Source organism: Triticum aestivum, chromosome 7D, assembly GCF_018294505.1.
Source record: "Triticum aestivum cultivar Chinese Spring chromosome 7D, IWGSC CS RefSeq v2.1, whole genome shotgun sequence".
NCBI classification, from domain to species: Eukaryota; Viridiplantae; Streptophyta; class Magnoliopsida; order Poales; family Poaceae; genus Triticum; species Triticum aestivum.
Genome location: NC_057814.1, coordinates 448,402,975 through 448,422,220, shown reverse-complemented (window position 1 = coordinate 448,422,220; position 19,246 = coordinate 448,402,975).

The window sequence follows — 19,246 nt, the reverse complement described above, 5'->3', positions numbered from 1 at the left end:
CTCCATTACCATTCCCGTTCTTGGAGCCACTATGGTTGTGCGAACTTCCTCCATTGTGAGTGTGGCCACCATGGTTATGGACAAGCCCTCCCGAGTTCGGGGTAAAACGGGGTCTCTGCTGTGCTCCAGAGTTGTACTTCCCTTGTCCATACTTCCTCTTGCGGCTGTCAATCTGCTGCTGCTTCCCATCAAGCATGAGAGCTCTATCTACCAACTCCTGGTAGTTATTGAAATTTTCCACCATCAACTGCATGCTCAGCTCATCATTTAGTCCTTCCAGGAACTTCTCCTACTTAGCTGCATCCGTAGCGACGTCATCTGGGGCATAACATGCTAGCTTACTAAAGTCATCCACATACTGGCCAACGGTGCCCCCTCCTTGGCGTAAGTTGCGAAACTCACGCTTCTTCATGGCCATAGCTCCTGTTGATACATGGGCAGTGCGAAAAGCGTGCTGAAACTGATCCCATGTCACCGTGTCAATGGGGTAAGTGACTATGAAATTCTCCCACCATGATGCTGCGGGTCCATCAAGCTGATGTGCGTCAAAGCGCACTCTTTCCGCATCTATGCATCCTGCAGTAGTCAACTCCCTTTCAATCTTGCGGAGCCAATCATCTGCAACAATCGGCTCGGTGCTACTAGAGAACACCGGCGGATTCAACCTAAGAAAACGGGCTAAGTGATCAACTGGTGGTGGTGGTGGTGGGTTGTTGTTGTTGTTGTTCCCCTGATTCTGATTCTGGACTAGTATCTGCATCAATGCATTCTGCTGCTGGATCAATTGAGTGAGCTCCGGTGGGAAAGCAAATCCATTGTCGCGTCTCGGAGGCATCTGCTGGGTTTAGAAAAGGTGAGAAATCAGAATAGAATGAGGTCTAGGGGGAAAACACTACCCATATGCACATGAGACAAACACAAACATATCACTCAATGAATCAAACAAGGGCATACAATCGGTCTAGAACTATTGTTACAAAAGTGCTCGGACTATACTATATACATGGTGGAATACTACTACTGATATGGTGGTCGACTAGAAAAATTGATCGATCGAAGACTCCATGATATCGGCTCCAGCTTCATCAACATAGTCATCATCGCTATCATCGGGATCCGAGTCGGTGTCGTCGATGATGATGTAGTTCTCCGGGCAAGTGGAACCGTCATCTTCTCCTCCTGGCGCGGGGTCTCCCATGAAAACTCCTAGCTTCCTTGTCAGGTCATCATTCTTCTCCACTAGTACGACGATTTCCTCCATATAATCCTCACGAGTAGCCTTGAGTTCTTCCTCCAGTTCCATGATCCTTGTCATCGCCTTCTTCAAATCTGTCATGCCTGCGCACATCTGGTTCTCCTGGCGTCGAATGTGCTGGTTTAACTCCTGGATGAAAGCTGCAATCGATCTATCCTTCCTGGTGCTGATCATCTCCCATTGCTCATCTCGGCGCCCACAAATCTGGTAGATTGTATCCTTGAGATCATTGTGGTAAACTTCTCCAATGCGTCCCATGGTAATGTGAGCTGCCATACTCTTTCCTAGACTCCAGGTTGGTGCATCAAAGGAAAACTCTATGGGCTCAGTGACTGGCGTGAATGTCCTTCCTGGAACTTGAACTTGAATCATCCAGCGCTCCTCTTTTGGTAAAGTGGCATTGTAAGTCCCGGTGAAGCTTGGTATTCCAATGTTCAGGTACCTAGTAACTTCCTTCAAGTGGCGTCCAAAAGGGGTGTCTTCATCCGGTAGCGTGAACTTGATCCTTGCGTCCGCCATCCTAAAGAGTAGAAAATGGAGAGGAGTCAAAAATGAGAAGAGAGTAGTGATCTAGGGCTATAGCTTAGTGGTCATTTCCTACAGTCAGCGTGTGCTCTGATACCATCTTGTAGCGACCAGACCTCAAACAGTCTGATCTCTGTGCATCAGTGTCATCCCTGGATCGGTAATGCTGACACGCACAATACCTGAAGGATTTATAACAGAGTAGCAATCACACACTTATTACATCGAATGTCTCAAAAGAGAACTTATTACAATAAATATGGCTTAAGGCCATCTAATACGATAACGACGGAAGGCTTGGAAGATAAAGTGAGTCCATCAACTCCAACGGCATCACTGAGTGAAAGACCACGACCTAAGGCTCCTTACTCGTCGTCTGAAAAGTCTGCAACATGATACGTTGCAGCCCGAAAACGGGTCAGCACATGGAATATGCTGGCAATGTAACACAAGAGAGTAGTAAACAGAATAAAGCTATCACTACATGCATATATGGCTGGTGGAGGCTGTATGGTTAATATGTTTTGCGAAAAGCCAATTTTTTCCTACAACAAAGGAATATATTTTATTTAACTATCATGGTGGTTGTTAAACATTGAGAATGGTAAACCCCATCTCAATCCCAATTAAAAGTAAATTAATAACCCAATCAAATTTTATAATTAAGAGTGATGAGATCCACATGATAATCCAAGAACCAGATACTCAAGACGTCCATAACCGGGGACACGGCTAACCATGATTAGTTTGTACACTCTGCAGAGGTTTGCGCACTTTCCCCACAAGACTCGATCGCCTCCGTTGGATTTCTCGCACTACATGGTGTTTGAGAAACGGATGACTGAGACACAGTCTTTCAGAAGCATTAACTCTTTCGATGGGTAGACCGTACCACCTACATCCCCTACATCTGCTAGTCTACCACTGAAAGAGGTCACACAACATACTCAACTATGCCAGAGCCCATAATGGCTTGTGGCTGCACACGGAAGTTTCTAGCATGAATAATCTCATGATCCCTTTGAGCCTGGGTGGCAGTCCATAGGAGAATCACACGGTACCCCGGGATTTCCAAAAATACAGGCAATCACTGGATTCCCCAGGTGCCTCAATCCACCCAGATGTGTATTAAAGTTGCCATCTTAAGTTAACCATTAATTAAGAAAGCTCACATATGTCATGAGTACACTCAAACCCAATCCACGTCTACGAGCATAGCATAGCAGTATAAGCAACGTAGAAGTAACTCCCATAGGTTTGATAATAAATAGGTGAATAGGTACTACCTCATCTACTTCCCAAACCCACAAATTAAATTAGATCCTAACCATGCAAGTGTTTGAGGATTGATCAAATGCAATAAAACTGGGTAGTAAAGAGGTATGATCAAAGTGTTACTTGCCTTGCTTATGATCCGCGAAACCTAGAGACTCGTAGTAGCACGCTTCGCACTCCGGGTACTCTATCGCAAACAAACAAGCATAAAATAAGAAATCAAGCAATGGCATGGGTAAAACTCAAATAAGAGATCTAACCAGAAAGTTCAACTTAAGAACTCCAGTTTGCAAAAAGAATCAAATCAAACGAAGCAACGAAACTCAAATTGCGAAAGAAACAAGATTCGTTTACTAATCTGGAATAAAGTCAAATTTTAAAGTAGTATAATCTTGTTTAAGTTGGTTAAACAGAAAGAGGGTTTCGAGACGAAACTCTAGGCGCTTGAATCGCCTGATTCCGATAAACGAGCAAAAAGTTACGCTAAAACGAAAATCGGATCAGAAATCACGATCGAAAATAATCGCGGAAAAATCCGAGAAAAAGATAAACTGACAAACAGACTAACGAACGAACGTTCGCTGTCTGCGGCTAAACGATGAAAACCGTTCGTTAAAACGAACGTACGAACGGAGTTCGCTAAATAACTAAACCGAAAAAAATTAAACCGATCTAACGAAATTAAAAAAAGGGTTTTACCGAAGAAAACCGACCGGTCAAACGACGGTCAACGGCGACTAGATCCAGCGGCTCAGCGGCGGCGGATCCGGCAACGGCGGCGGCGGCTAGGGTTTGGCGCGGGGTGGGCTGGATGCGATGGTGGGCTGCGGGCCTGGGGGGGTTGCGGCTTATAAAGGGAGGGCTGAGAGGAGTCCGGGCCGGATACGGCCCGTAGGTCGGTTCCCTTTAAAAAAAATTCCGCTCGGAAAAACGAATAAAAGAAATACTAAACGGACTCCAAAAATCCCGAAATAAATTTTTCCCGTCCTCTAAAAATATGCGGGACAAGTTGAAAATTTATTTGGGCCTAATATGAAATTTTGAAAAACGTATTTTTTTCCTAATTCAAATGAAATAGCGATAAAACTCCGAATAAAAATCTTATTTGATTTTAATATTAAACCTCCAATATTTCTTTATTTTTGAGGAAGTCATTTTATCCTCTCTCTTTTATTTTAATAAAAGAAATATTCAAAGAGAAAATAATTAAAATCAAACGATCCTCTTTTCAAAATTCGAGAAAAACTCGAATATGAAAATAATGAAATCCCCAACTCTCTACGTGGGTCCTTGAGTTGCGTAGAATTTCTAGGATCAAACCAAAATGCAACAAAAATATGATATGCAATGATGATCTAATGTATAACATTCCAAATTTGAAATTTGGGATGTTACAGGTTGCCTTGGGCAACCCCAAGCTTAGGCTCTTGCCACTCCTTATTCCATAGTCCATCGAATCTTTACCCAAAACCTGAAAACTTCACAACACAAAACTCAACAGAAAATCTCGTGAGCCCCGTTAGCGAAAGAAAACAAAACACCACTTCAAGGAACTGTAATGAACTCATTCTTTATTTGTATTGGTGTTAAAGTTACTGTATTCCAACTTCTCTATGGTTTATAAACTATTTTACTGGCCATAGATTCATCAAAATAAGCAAACAACACACGAAAAACAGAATCTGTCAAAAACAGAACAGTCTGTAGTAATCTGTAACTAACGTATACTTCTGGAACTCCAAAAATTCTAAAATAAATTCGTGGACCTGAGGAATTTGTCTAGTAATCATTGATACCTCCATTTTGCATGATGCTTTTATATTGATATTTATTGCATTATGGGCTGTTATCACACATTATGTCACAATACTTATGCCTATTCTCTCTTATTTTACAAGGTTTACATAAGGAGGGAGAATGCCGGCAACTGGGATTCTGGGCTGGAAAAGGAGCAAATATTAGGGACCTATTCTTCACAACTCCAAAAGTCCTGAAACTCCACGAAAGTTATTTTTGGAAATAATAAAAAATATTGAGTGGAAGAAATACGTCAGGGGGCCTCCACCTGGCCACGAGGGTGGGGGTGCGCCCTACCCCCTAGGCGCGCCCCCCTTCCTCGTGGGCCCCCTGTTGGCCCTTCGGTGCCCATCTTCTACTATATGAAGTCTTTCGTCCGAAGAAAAATCATAAGCAAGCTTTCGGGACGAGACTCCGCCGCCACGAGGCGGAACCTTGGCGGAACCAATCTAGGGCTCCGGCAGCGCTGTTCTGCCGGGGACACTTCTCTCCGGGAGGGGGAAATCATCGCCATCGTCATCACCAACGCTCCTCTCATCGGGAGAGGGCAATCTCCATCAACATCTTCACCAGCACCATCTCCTCTCAAACCCTAGTTCATCTCTTGTATCCAATTCTTGTCTCCAAGTCTGGGATTGGTACCTGTAGGTTGCTAGTAGTGTTGATTACTCCTTGTAGTTGATGCTAGTTGGTTTATTTGGTGGAAGATCATATGTTCAGATCCTATATGCATATTAATACCCCTCTGATTATGAACATGAATATGCTTGTGAGTAGTTACGTTTGTTCCTGAGGACATGGGAGAAGTCTTGCTATTAGTAGTCATGTGAATTTGGTATTCGTTCGATATTTTGATGAGATGTATGTTGTCTCTCCTCTAGTGGTGTTATGTGAACGTCGACTACATAACACTTCACCATTATTTGGGCCTAGAGGAAGGCATTGGGAAGTAATAAGTAGATGATGGGTTGCTAGAGTGACAGAAGCTTAAACCCTAGTTTATGCGTTGCTTCGTAAGGGGCTGATTTGGATCCATATGTTTCATGCTATGGTTAGGTTTACCTTAATACTTTTGTTGTAGTTGCGGATGCTTGCAATAGAGGTTAATCATAAGTGGGATGCTTGTTCAAGTAAGAACAGCACCCAAGCACCGGTCCACCCACATATCAAATTATCAAAGTACCGAACGCGAATCATATGAACGTGATGAAAACTAGCTTGACGATAATTCCCATGTGTCCTCGGGAGCGCTTTTCTCTATATAAGAGTTTGTCCAGGCTTGTCCTTTGCTACAAAAAGGATTGGGCCACCTTGCTGCACTTTATTTACTTTTGTTACTTGTTGCTCGTTACAAATTATCCTATCACAAAACTATCTGTTACCTATTATTTCAGTGCTTGCAGAGAATACCTTGCTGAAAACCGCTTATCATTTCCTTCTGCTCCTCGTTGGGTTCGACACTCTTACTTATCGAAAGGACTATGATAGATCCCCTATACTTGTGGGTCATCAAGACTCTTTTCTGGCGCCGTTGCCGGGGAGTGAAGCGCCTTTGGTAGGTGGAATTTGGTAAGGAAAAATTTATATAGTGTGCTGAAATTTACTGTCACTTGTTACTATGGAAAGTAATCCTCTGAGGGGCTTGTTCGGGGTATCTTCACCCCGAACAGTAGAGCAAAGAGTTGCTCCTCAACCTACTGAACCTACTGAAATTGAAAATGTCCACTTTGAGATTCCTTCGGGTATGTTATAAAAACTGCTAGCTAATCCTTATGCAGGAGACGGAACAAAGCTTCTTGATGAGCACCTAATATATGTGGATGAAGTTTTGTGGATTATTTAAGCTTGCAGGTATACCCGGTGATTTTATTAAGAAGAAGGTCTTCCCTTTATCTTTGGAGGGAGATGCATTGACATGGTATAGGCTATGTGATGATACGGGATCATGGAACTACAAACGATTGAAATTGGAATTTCATCAGAAATTTTATCCTATGCATCTTGTTCATCGTGATCGCAATTATATATATAATTTTTGGCCTCGCAAAGGAGAAAGCATCGCTCAAGCTTGGGGGAGGCTTAAATCAATGTTATATTCATGCCCCAATCATGAGCTCCCAAGAGAAATAATTGTTCAAAGTTTTTATGCTCGGCTTTCTGATAACAATCGCACCATGCTCGATACTTCTTGTGCTGGCTCTTTTATGATGAAGACTATTGAATTCAAATGGGATTTATTGGATAGAATTAATGCAACTCTGAAGATTGGGACCTCGATGAAGGTAAGGAGTCAGGTATGGCACCTAAGTTTGATTGTGTTAAATCTTTTATGGATACCGATGTTTTCCGTAAATTTAGCACTAAATATGGACTTGACTCTGAGATAGTAGCTTCTTTCTGTGAATCTTTTGCTACTTATGTTGATCTCCCAAGGAGAAGTGGTTTAAATACCATCCTCCCATAGAAGTAAAAGTAGCTGCACCTATTAAAGTTGAAGAAAAGACTGTCACTTATAATGATCCTATTGTTCCTACTTCTTATGTTGAGAAACCACCTTTCCCTGTTAGAATAAAGGATCATGCTAAAGCTTCAACTATGGTCCGTAAAAGCAATATTAGAACTTATACACCTCCTGAGCAAATTAAAGTTGAACCTAATATTGCTATTGTTAAAGATCTCTTGTCTGATAATATTGATGGGCATGTTATTCATTTCTGTGATGAAACTGCTAGAATTGCCAAACCTTGTGCTAAAGATAAACATAGACCTGTGGTAGGCATGCCTGTTATTTCTGTTAAAATAGGAGATCATTGTTATCATGGCTTATGTGATATGGGTGCTAGTGCTAGTGCAATACCTATCGACTTATACAACGAAATTAAGCATGATATTGCACCTACTGAGTTAGAAGATATTGATGTCACAATTAAACTTGCCAATAGAGATACTATTTCACCAATGGGAATTGTTAGAGATGTTGAAGTCTTGTGTGGGAAAACTAAATATCCTGCTGATTTTCTTGTTCTTGGTTCCCCACAAGATAGCTTTTGTCCCATTATATTTGGTAGACCCTTCTTGAACACTGTTAATGCTAAGATAGACTGCAAAAAGGATGTTGTTACTATTGGTTTGGGTGATATGTCTCATGAGTTTAATTTCTCTAAATTTAGTAGACAACACCGTGAAGAGGAATTGCCTAGTAAGGATGAAATTATTGGTCTTGCTTCTATTGCCGTGCCTCCTAGTGATCCTTTAGAACAATATTTGCTAGACCATGAAAATGATATGTTTATGAATGAAAGAAGGGAAATAGATGAAGTATTCTTTAAACAGGAACCTATCCTGAAACACAATTTGCCTGTTGAAATCCTAGGGGATCCTCCTCCACCCAAGGGTGATCCCGTGTTTGAGCTTAAACCGTTACCTGATAATCTTAAATATGCTTATCTTGATGAGAAAAAGATATATCCTGTTATTATTAGTGCTAACCTTTCAGAGCATGAAGAAGAGAGATTATTGAAAACTCTGAAGAAGCACCGTGCTGCTATTGGATATACTCTTGATGATCTTAAGGGCATTAGTCCCACTCTATGTCAACACAAAATAAATTTGGAGGAAGATGCCAAACCAGTTCGTGATCATCAACGACGGCTGAATCCTAAGATGAAGGAAGTGGTAAGAAAGAAATACTAAAGCTCCTTGAGGCAGGTATAATTTATCCCGTTGCTGATAGTCAGTGGGTAAGTCCTGTCCATTGTGTCCCTAAGAAGGGAGGTATTACCGTCGTTCCTAATGATAAAGATGAGTTGATCCCGCAAAGAATTATTACAGGTTATAGGATGGTAATTGATTTTCGCAAATTAAATAAGGCTACTAAAAAGGATCATTACCCCTTACCTTTTATCGATCAAATGCTAGAAAGATTATCCAAACATACACATTTTTGCTTTCTAGATGGTTATTCTGGTTTCTCTCAAATACCTGTGTCAGCCAATGATCAATCAAAGACTACTTTTACTTGCCCTTTTGGTACTTTTGCTTATAGACGTATGCCTTTTGGTTTATGTAATGCACCTGCTACCTTTCAAAGATGCATGATGGCTATATTCTCTGACTTTTGTGAAAAGATTTGTGAGGTTTTCATGGACGATTTTCCGTCTATGGATCCTCTTTTGATGATTGCTTGAGCAACCTTGATCGAGTTTTGCAGAGATGTGAAGAAACTAATCTTGTCTTGAATTGGGAAAAGTGCCACTTTATGGTTAATGAAGGTATTGTCTTGGGGCATAAAGTTTCTGAAAGAGGTATTGAGGTTGATAAAGCCAAGGTTGATGCTATTGAAAAGATGCCATGTCCCAAGGACATCAAAGGTATAAGAAGTTTCCTTGGTCACGCCGGATTTTATAGGAGGTTCATTAAGGACTTCTCAAAAATTTCTCGGCCTCTGACTAATTTATTACAAAAAGATATACCATTTGTCTTTGATGATGATTGTGTAGAAGCATTTGAAATACTTAAGAAAGCATTGATCTCTGCACCTATTGTTCAGCCACCTGATTGGAATTTACCCTTTGAAATTATGTGTGATGCTAGTGATTATGCTGTAGGTGTTGTTCTAGGGCAAAGAGTTGATAAGAAATTAAATGTTATTCAATATGCTAGTAAAACTCTAGACAATGCTCAGAGAAATTATGCTACTACTGAAAAGAATTCTTAGCAGTTGTATTTGCTTGTGATAAGTTCAGACCTTATATTGTTGATTCTAAAGTAACTATTCACACGGATCATGCTGCTATTAAATATCTTATGGAAAAGAAAGATGCTAAACCTAGACTTATTAGATGGGTTCTCTTGCTACAAGAATTTGATTTGCATATTATTGATAGAAAGGGAGCTGAGAACCCCGTTGCAGACAACTTGTCTAGGTTAGAAAATGTTCTTGATGACCCACTACCTATTGATGATAGCTTTCCAGATGAACAATTAAATGTCATAAATGCTTCTCGTACTGCTCCATGGTATGCTGATTATGCTAATTACATTGTTGCTAAATTTATACCACCTAGTTTCACATACCAGCAAAAGAAAAAGTTTTTCTATGATTTGAGACATTACTTTTGGGATGACCCACATCTTTATAAAGAAGGAGTAGATGGTGTTATTAGACGTTGTGTACCTGAGCATGAACAGGAACAGATCCTACGCAAGTGTCACTCCGAGGCTTATGGAGGACACCACGCTGGAGATAGAACTGCACATAAGGTATTGCAATCCGGTTTTTATTGGCCTACTCTCTTCAAGGATGCCCGTAAGTTTGTCCTATCTTGTGATGAATGCCAAAGAATTGGTAACATTAGTAGACGTCAAGAAATGCCTATGAATTATTCACTTGTTATTGAACCATTTGATGTTTGGGGCTTTGATTATATGGGACCTTTTCCTGCCTCTAATGGATATACACATATTTTAGTTGCTGTTGATTACGTTACTAAGTGGGTAGAAGCTATTCCAACTAGTAGTGTTGATCATAACACTTCTATTAAGATGCTTAAAGAAGTTATTTTTCCGAGGTTTGGAGTCCCTAGATATTTAATGACTGATGGTGGTTCACATTTTATTCATGGTGCTTTCCGTAAAATGCTTGCTAAGTATGATGTTAATCATAGAATTGCATCTCCTTATCACCCACAGTCTAGTGGTCAAGTAGAATTGAGTAATAGAGAGCTCAAATTAATTTTGCAAAAGACTGTTAATAGATCTAGAAAGAATTGGTCCAAGAAACTTGATGATGCATTATGGGCCTATAGAACTGCATATAAAAATCCTATGGGTATGTCTCCGTATAAAATGGTTTATGGAAAAGCATGTCACTTACCTCTCGAACTAGAACATAAGGCTTATTGGGCTATTAAAGAGCTCAACTATGATTTCAAACTTGCCGGTGAGAAGAGGTTATTTGACATTAGCTCACTTGATGAATGGAGAACCCAAGCCTATGAAAATGCCAAGTTGTTTAAAGAAAAAGTTAAAAGATGGCATGACAAAAGAATACAAAAGCGTGAGTTTAATGTAGGTGATTATGTATTGCTATACAACTCTCGTTTAAGATTTTTTGCAGGAAAACTTCTCTCTAAATGGGAAGGCCCTTACGTTATCGAGGAGGTCTATCGTTCCGGTGCCATAAAAATCAACAACTTCGAAGGCACAAATCCGAAGGTGGTGAACGGTCAAAGAATCAAACATTATATCTCAGGTAATCCCATAAATGTTGAAACCAATGTTATTGAAACCGTAACCCCGGAGGAATACATAAGGGACACTTTCCGGAACGTTTCAGACTCCGAAAAGGAATAGGTATGTGGTACGGTAAGTAAACCGGCTCCAAAACAATTTTTATGGCAATATTTCTCCGTTTTGGAATATTTAGAAAAATAGAAAAATAAGAAGCAGTCCGGGAAGGACACGAGGGCTCCACGAGGGTGGAGGGCGCGCCCCCTGGCCCCCTACCTCGTGGGCACCTCGTGTGCTCTCCGGACTCCGTTTTCTTGCACGATACGTATTTTGGTCGGTAAAAATTCATTATATAATCTCCCGAAGGTTTTGACTCCTGTATCATGCAAATATCCTCTGTCTTTGTTTCGAGCTGTCCTGCTGCAGATTAGAGCAACATGTCGTCCCAGGATTCGGAAGGAGAAAGCTATGTGGCTGATTACCTTGCAGATCCTAAGGTCTATGGGGATGTGGAGCATTGTGGTTGGACTACGGAAGAAGAAGAGGATTATGAGCCCAAGAGAAAGGAGGAGACGAGCTCAGATGAAGATGAAGTCCCATTACCTCAACCTGGGGACATGCATGTGGAGTTCAAAAAGTTAAGCCTCCCTGATAGAGCAAAGAAAATTAAGATCGAGTTTATCCCTTTTCGTCTCTTGCAGGAAAACAAGCAGGAATTATGCAAAAAGATATTAAGCCTGGAGCAGGAGATTGATGACTTGAGGGATCAAAATTCTGTCCTCAAGCGCAAATTAAGGAAGAAGACTACGCCATCAACTAAACCATCACCATCCCCGAAGAAGGAGACATAATCACATGGGTATGGGCACTCCCCTTGGCAACTGCCAAGCTTGGGGGAGGTGCCCCGGTATTGTATCACTATCACACTCCTTTATTGCCGTTTTTCTTACTTCGATCCTATTAGTAGTAACTTGATCTAGTAGAATAAAGTTTTGGTATGATCTAGTTTTGAGTTTTGCTTTATGATTTCTCTATGTAATCGAGTCTATATATAATAAAGATTAGTGTTGAGTCAAGGGCTTGATTATTTTGCCATGATCTTGAGTGAATAAAAGAAAGAGAAAAGAATAAAAAGAAATAAAGAGATCATATTGATCTTATTGAGAGTAATGACTTCACATAGAAAGAGTATGATGATTAAAAATTGTTGAGAGTTGACAAACATAGCTTTGGTCATCGTTGCAATTAATAGGAAGTAATAAAGAAAGAGAGGTTTCACATATAAATATACTATCTTGGACATCTTTTATGATTGGGAGCACTCATTAAAATATGACATGCTAAAGAGTTGATGTTGGACAAGGAAGACAACGTAATGGGTTATGTTTTCTTATATCTGAGATAAAGTATATTGTCATGGATCATCCAACATGTTGAGCTTGCCTTTCCCCCTCATGCTAGCCAAATTCTTTGCACCAAGTAGAGATACTACTTGTGCTTCCAAAAACCCTTAAACCAGTTTTGCCATGAGAGTCCACCATATCTACCTATGGATTGAGTAAGATCCTTCAAGTAAGTTGTCATCGGTGCAAGCAATAAAAATTGCTCTCTAAATATGTATGATTGATTGGTGTGGAGGAAATAAGCTTTATACGATCTTGTGATGTGGAAGAAATAAAAGCGACGGACTGCATAATAAAGGTTCATATCACAAGTGGCAATATAAAGTGACGTTCTTTCGCATTAAGATTTTGTGCATCCAACCCTGAAAGCGCATGGCAACCTATGCTTCCCTCTGCGAAGGCCTATCTTATATTATCTTCTACCTTATGCAAGAGTCATGGTGATCTTCACCTTTCCTTTTTATATTTTATCCTTTGGCAAGCACAGGGTGTTGGAAAGATCTTGATATATATACCTAATTGGATGTAGGTAGCATGAGTTATTATTGTTGACATTACCCTTGAGGTAAAAGGTTGGGAGGCGAAACTATAAGCCCCTATCTTTCTCTGTGTCCGATTAAAACTCCGTAACCACAAGTATTGCGTGAGTGTTAGCCATTATGAAAGACTAAATGATAGTTGAGTATGTGGACTTGCTAGAAAGCTCTGACATAGACTCTTTCTGATGTTATGATAAATTGCAATTGCTTCAATGACTGAGATTATAGTTTGTTAGTTCTGAATAAAGTTTCTGATTCATACTTTGCATTGTGAATAGATTATTACTTGAGCATAAGAAATCATATGACAATATTCATATATGTTGCTGTTATGAGAATAATCATGATGCCCTCATGTCTGTATTTTATTTTATCGACACCTCTACCTCTAAACATGTGGACATATTTATTGTTATCGGCTTTCGCTTGAGGACAAGCGAGGTCTAAGCTTGGGGGAGTTGATACGTCCATTTTGCATCATGCTTTTATATCAATATTTATTGCATTATGGGCTGTTATCACACATTATGTCACAATACTTATGCCTATTCTCTCTTATTTTACAAGGTTTACATAAGGAGGGAGAATGCCGGCAGCTAGGATTCTGGGCTGGAAAAGGAGCAAATATTAGAGACCTATTCTTCACAACTCCAAAAGTCCTGAAACTCCATGAAAGTTATTTTTGGAAATAATAAAAAATATTGAGCGGAAGAAATACGTCAGGGGGGCCTCCACCTGGCCACAAGGGTGGGGGCGCGCCCTACCCCCTGGGCACGCCCCCTTCCTTGGCGGAACCAATCTAGGGCTCCGGCAGCGCTGTTCTGCCGGGGACACTTCCCTCCGGGAGGGGGAAATCATCGCCATCGTCATCACCAACGCTCCTCTCATCAGGAGAGGGCGATCTCCATCAACATCTTCACCAGCACCATCTCCTCTCAAACCCTAGTTCATCTCTTGTATCCAATTCTTGTCTCCAAGTCTGGGATTGGTACCTGTAGGTTGCTAGTAGTGTTGATTACTCCTTGTAGTTGATGCTAGTTGGTTTATTTGGTGGAAGATCATATGTTCAGATCCTATATGCATATTAATACCCCTCTGATTATGAACATGAATATGCTTTGTGAGTAGTTACGTTTGTTCCTGAGGACATGGGAGAAGTCTTGCTATTAGTAGTCATGTGAATTTGGTATTCGTTCGATATTTTGATGAGATGTATGTTGTCTCTCCTCTAGTGGTGTTATGTGAACGTTGACTACATAACACTTCACCATTATTTGGGCCTAGAGGAAGGCATTGGGAAGTAATAAGTAGATGATGGGTTGCTAGAGTGACAGAAGCTTAAACCCTAGTTTATGCGTTGCTTCGTAAGGGGCTGATTTAGATCCATATGTTTCATGCTATGGTTAGGTTTACCTTAATACTTTTGTTGTAGTTGCAGATGCTTGCAATAGAGGTTAATCATAAGTGGGATTCTTGTTCAAGTAAGAACAGCACCCAAGCACCGGTCCACCCACATATCAAATTATCAAAGTACTGAACGCGAATCATATGAACGTGATGAAAACTAGCTTGACGATAATTCCCATGTGTCCTCGGGAGCGCTTTCCTCTATATAAGAGTTTGTCCAGGCTTGTCCTTTGCTACAAAAAGGATTGGGCCACCTTGCTGCACTTTATTTACTTTTGTTACTTGTTGCTCGTTACAAATTATCCTATCACAAAACTATCTGTTACCTATTATTTCAGTGCTTGCAGAGAATACCTTGCTGAAAACCGCTTATCATTTCCTTCTGCTCCTCGTTGGGTTCGACACTCTTACTTATCGAAAGGACTACGATAGATCCCCTATACTTGTGGGTCATCAATCATCTGCAAAAAGAATCAACTAAATAGCACTCTCCAGTAAAAAGTTTTAGCTAATCTCGTGAGCGCTAAAGTTTCTGTTTTTTACAGCATGATCATAAAGACTTCACCCAAGTCTTCCCAAAGGTTCTACTTGGCACAAACACTAATTAAAACAAAAAACCACATCTAAACAGAAGCTAGATGGATTATTTATTCCTAAACATAACCAAAAAACAAGAAACTAAAATAAAATTGGGTTGCCTCCCAACAAGCGCTAACGTTTAACGCCTTAGCTAGGCATGATGATTTCAATGATGCTCACATAAAAGATAAGAATTGAAACATAAAGAGAGCATCATGAAGAACATGACTAGCATATTTAAGTCTAACCCACTTCCTATGCATAGGGATTTTGTGAGCAAACAACTTATGGGAACAATAATCAACTAGCATAGGAAGGCAAAACAAGCATAACTTCAAAACTTTAAGCACATAGAGAGGAAACTTGATATTATTGCAATTTCTACAAGCATATGTTCCTCCCTCATAATAATTTTCAGTAGCATCATGAATGAATTCAACAATATAACCAGCACCTAAAGCATTCTTTTCATGATCTACTTGCATAGAAATTTTACTACTCTCCACATAAGCAAATTTATTCTCATCAATAGTAGTGGGAGCAAACTCAACAAAATAACTACATGTGAAGCACAATCCAATTGAAAATTAAAATCATGATGACAAGTTCCATGGTTATCTTTATTCTTTATAGCATATGTGTTATCACAATAATCATCATAAATAGGAGGCATGCTATCATCATAATAAATTTTCTCATCAAAACTTGGGGGACAAAAAATATCACCTTCATGAAACATAGCTTCCCCAAGCTTGTGGCTTTGCATATCATTAGCATCATGGATATTCAAGGAATTCATACTAACAACATTGCAATCATGCTCATCATTCAAATATTTAGTGCCAAACATTTTAATGCATTCTTCTTCTAACACTTTGGCACAATTTTCCTTCCCATCATACTCACGAAAGATATTAAAAAGATGAAGCGTATGAGGCAAACTCAATTCCATTTTTTTGTAGTTTTCTTTTATAAACTAAACTAGTGATAAAACAATAAACTAAAAGATTCGATTGCAAGATCTAAAGATATACCTTCAAGCACTCACCTCCCCGGCAACGGCGCCAGAAAAGAGCTTAGTTGACGGGGTGTGAGTGCCGCTTACCTAGCCTCCCCGGCAACGGCGCCAGAAAAGAGCTTAGTTGACAGGGTGTGAGTGCTGCTTACCTAGCCTCCCCGGCAACGGTGCCAGAAAATAGCTTGATGTCTACTACACAATCTTCTTCTTGTAGACGTTGTTGGGCCTCCAAGTGCAGAGGTTTGTAGGACAGCAGCAAATTTCCCTCAAGTGGATGACCTAAGGTTTATCAATCCGTGGGAGGCGTAGGATGAAGATGTCTCTCTCAAACAACCCTGCAACCAGATAACAAAGAGTCTCTTGTGCCCCCAACACACCCAATACAATGGTAAATTGTATAGGTGCACTAGTTCGGCGAAGAGATGGTGATACAAGTGCAATATGGATGGTAGATATAGGTTTTTGTAATCTGAAAATATAAAAACAGCAAGGTAACTAATAATAAAAGTGAGCACAAACGATATTGCAATGATAGGAAACAAGGCCTAGGGTTCATACTTTCACTAGTGCAAGTTCTCTCAACAATAATAACATAATTGGATCATATAACTATCCCTCAACATGCAACAAAGAGTCACTCCAAAGTCACTAATAGCGGAGAACAAACGAAGAGATTATGGTAGGGTACGAAACCACCTCAAAGTTATCCTTTCTGATCGATCTATTCAAGAGTCCGTAGTAAAATAACACGAAGCTATTCTTTCCATTCAATCTATCATAGAGTTCGTACTAGAATAACACCTTAAGACACAAAATCAACCAAAACCCTAATGTCACCTAGATACTCCAATGTCACCTCAAGTATCCGTGGGTATGATTATACGATATGCATCACACAATCTCAGATTCATCTATTCAACCAACACAAAGTACTTCAAAGAGTGCCCCAAAGTTTCTACCGGAGAGTCAAGACGAAAACGTGTGCCAACCCCTATGCATAGGTTCATGGGCGGAACCCGCAAGTTGATCACCAAAACATACATCAAGTGGATCACGTGATATCCCATTGTCACCACAGCTAAGCACGGCAAGACATACATCAAGTGTTCTCAAATCCTTAAAGACTCAATCCGATAAGATAACTTCAAAGGGAAAACTCAATCCATTACAAGAGAGTAGAGGGGGAGAAACATCATAAGATCCAACTATAATAGCAAAGCTCACGATACATCAAGATCGTATCACCTCAAGAACACGAGAGAGAGAGAGAGAGATCGCACACATAGCTACTGGTACATACCCTCAGCCCCGAGGGTGAACTACTCCCTCCTCGTCATGGAGAGCGCCGGGATGATGAAGATGGCCACCGGTGAGGGATCCCCCTCCGGCAGGGTGCCGGAACAGGGTCCCGATTGGTTTTTGGTGGCTACAGAGGCTTGCGGCGGCGGAACTCCCGATCTATTCTATTTTCTGGAGGTTTCAGTATTTATAGGATTTTTTGGCGTAGGTCTCACGTCAGGGGGGTCTCCGGGTTGTCCATGAGGCAGGGGCCCACACCTAGGGGGGTGGGCGCGCCCCCCACCCTCGTGGGCAGCCCGGGACTCTCCTGGCCCAACTCTTTTGCTCCGGGGTCTTCTTTTGGTCCATAAAAAATCGTCAAAAATTGGCACGTCCATTGGACTCCGTTTGGTATTCCTTTTCTGTAAAACTCAAAAACAAGGAAAAAACAGAAACTGGCACTAGGCTCTAGATTAATAGGTTAGTCCCAAAAATCATATAAAATAGCATATAAAGCCCATGAAACATCCAAGATGGATAATATAATAGCATGAATACTTCATAAATTATAGATACGTTGGAGACGTATCAATAGGATACCCAAAGGAAACCTTTGGGTACACCTTCTATCACAGATCCGAAGGCAAGACATTTGTTGCTAAGAATGGATCCTTTCTAGAGAGGGGGTTTCTCTCGAAAGAAGTGAGTGGGAGGAAAGTAGAACTTGATGAGGTAACTGTGCCTGCTCCCTTATTGGAGAGTAGTTCATCATAGAAACCGGTTTCTGTGACACCTACACCAATTAGTGAGGAAGCTAATGATGATGATCATGAAACTTCAGATCAAGTTACTACCGAACCTCGTAGGTCAACCAGAGTAAGATCCGCACCAGAGTGGTACGGTAATCCTGTTCTGGAAGTCATGTTACTTGACCATGACGAACCTACGAACTATGAGGAAGCGATGATGAGCCCAGATTCCGTAAAATGGCTTGAGGCCATGAAATCTGAGATGGGATCCATGTATGAGAACAAAGTGTGGACTTTGGTTGACTTGCCCAATGATCGGCAAGCCATTGAGAATAAATGGATCTTCAAGAAGAAGACTGACGCTGATGGTAATGTTACTATCTACAAAGCTCGACTTGTTGCGAAAGGTTTTTGACAAGTTCAAGGAGTTGACTACGATGAGACTTTCTCACCCGTAGCGATGCTTAAGTCTGTCCGAATCATGTTAGCAATTGCCGCATTTTATGATTATGAAATATGGCAAATGGATGTCAAAACTGCATTCCTGAATGGATTTCTAGAAGAAGAGTTGTATATGATGCAACCAGAAGGTTTTGTCGATCCAAAAGGTGCTAACAAAGTGTGCAAGCTCCAGCGATCCATTTATGGACTGGTGCAAGCCTCTCAGAGTTGGAATAAACATTTTGATAGTGTGATCAAAGCATATGGTTTTATAAAGATTTTTGGAGAAGCCTGTATTTACAAGAAAGTGAGTGGGAGCTCTGTAGCATTTCTAATATTATATGTGGATGACATATTGTTGATTGTAAATGATATAGAATTTCTGGATAGCATAAAAGGATACTTGAATAAGAGTTTTTCAATGAAAGACCTCGGTGAAGCTGCTTATATATTGTGCATCAAGATCTATAGAGATAGATCAAGACGCTTAATTGGACTTTCACAAAGCACATACCTTGATAAAGTTTTGAAGAAGTTCAAAATGGATCACGCAAAGAAAGGGTTATTGCCTGTGTTACAAGGTGTGAAGTTGAGTAAGACTCAATGCCCGACCACTGCAGAAGATAGAGAGAAAATGAAAAGTGTTCCCTATACTTCAGCCATAGGCTCTATCATGTATGCAATGCTGTGTACCAGACCTGATGTGTGCCTTGCTATTAGTTTAGCAGGGAGGTACCAAAGTAATCCAG